Source organism: Nanorana parkeri, unplaced genomic scaffold (assembly GCF_000935625.1).
Source record: "Nanorana parkeri isolate BGI_ZX_2015 unplaced genomic scaffold, ASM93562v1 scaffold963, whole genome shotgun sequence".
Taxonomy (NCBI): Eukaryota; Metazoa; Chordata; class Amphibia; order Anura; family Dicroglossidae; genus Nanorana; species Nanorana parkeri.
In genome coordinates, this window is record NW_017307231.1 from 658,738 (window position 1) to 660,956 (window position 2,219).

Below are 2,219 nucleotides of genomic sequence, written 5' to 3' on the forward strand. Positions count from 1 at the left end.
ATAAATTGCAGTCAGTAATTCATCCACATCCTCCAAGGATAATTTATACCTGGAAGAGCTAGGTACATCGTCTTTGACACTCCCTTCTTCTGATGACGAACCACCCTGAGAAGGACCGGGCTCGCTAAGATCCTCCTGCTCAGATAGCCGTAAGTATCCCGTCGGCCCCCCCTGAGTAGAAAGGACAGAGGCAGAAAAAGGCACAGGGGTAGAAGCAACTGTGGGAACTGGAGCCCGGAACCCCTCTAAAATAGACCGGAAGGAATTAAATGTAGCAGATAACTCCTCCTTAACAGAAACCAACAGGTTGCTACTGGCTGCAGCAGACTCTTCCCTAAGAAGACCCTCAATGCACTTCTGACATAGGGCTTTAACATAACCGGAGTTCAACTTCACCGCACAAACTGCACATTTTTTCTTTAGCCTGAAAGAAACCAAGAACCCATTTTACCCACTGTCCTTCACTCAAAAAAAGGGTTAGAGTGCCCCTCAACACCAAAGCATCCAACACCAAGGGACCCCAGATGGAGGAAAATAAATATCAGGAGGTAACAGGGAGGTAAGACAGTACACATCTTCCATACCTGAGCCGTGCTGGTGCTTGGAAGACCGGTATCCGCAGTCACTGCAAGCTGCAGGGGTAACCCAGGATCCATGTCAGCAGAGCCTTTGAAAAGAAGCCTGCCAGCGTTTTTTCTCAGTCACTACTGAGATCCACGCTGTATTAAGCACCGCCCGAGCCCTCCCCTTCCTCCTGCGCCGAAAACGAGGCTTGGAACGCACAAGCCCGGGCCCGGAAATGACGTCACCCGCGCCGGAAGTGACGTACGCGACCACCCGGTCTGGCCGTGGAACACTCTCCCGAGGCCCTGAGAACCGGACAGACCCCTCTGAACGGCGGTCCACCGATTCCCCCGACCTAGCCAAGGGGGGTTCGTCCTCCCGGTCTCGGCCCGCACTGAAGGGGGAAAGGAAGCCAGCCTCATCTCCTGGCAGAGCTGTAAAGCTTTCTCGCACAGGGCGCCTAAAGGCCTAAGGCCGGCCCTGGGTAAACCTACACTATCTGCCTCACATAGGCAGCCATTAACAAAAGAAGACTTCCCGGGCAGCATCACCACATGGAAGCCCCTCTCAGCGTTCTGTGACGCGCTCCCCAGCTTGACTGAGGAAACACAAAAGACTGAGGGAGTGGAGGAGAGGAGGGTCTTTTAAGCAAATTAAGTGACCTGTTTCCTGTGTGTGGGGGAGGAGATTCCATCTCGTGATGCTGTCCTGGAAGACGTTATGGGAAATATTTTGTTTCCCTCACTGAGTGATTCGTCTCTCTGTGGTCCCACCTATGCACACCACACAAACAACAATCTGATTGTTCAGTCCCCTTCTGGTAGATTCAAAAAAAATGGATCAATACCCTTTGATTTATATTTCACTAGATTTTCGCAGCAACTGGGTAGAACAAAAGCAGATCAGCCAATTACTGTACCTTGAATGAGATTCCCACTGTTTGGTTTTTTTTCCCTGCATTTAATCACACTTTTTAATTAAGTATTTCTAAATTCTTTATTTGCCTGTTGGATCCACCAATAATCAGTTTACACCATGAAATCAATCTAAACTGCTAATTCATCCATAAAAGCCATTTGCATGGCAGTTTGCATGGATTTATTGGATCACAAGCTATTGTTTTTTTTTTATTTTTGATCGAGTGAAATTGAAAGAAGCTTTTCAAACATGTGGCCATCAATACTATCATATATCAGTTTGTGTGAGTTCATAAGATCACCATACAGGGAATGACATTGACTGTTACTTTTCCTATCTGTTCTCTCCTGTATACAGGAAGCCAGCATGGAAGGATGGGACTACTGCTATTTGTGTTTTGGTTGCAGATAACAACTTGTATATTGCCAATCTCGGGGACAGCAGGGTAGGGAACCAGAATCTGTTTTGTGTCATTGGTCATAAAAGAACATTTACTACTGATTAATGCGTAAATCAGACAAAAATTTTAAGTGTAACAGTAGTTACTTTGATCATATTCAGTACTGACCTGGCAGATGTATTCAGATAAGAACTTCTTTTTCCTGATCCACATACTTGTTCAAAGTCAGTGACTCAAGGAATTGAAACTAGAAGAGAAGTATAACATGCATTTTTTTTTTCAGTAGGAGGTTTGCAATGTTTGTATCATGATCGTTTATATTATGTATGTGTGCGTG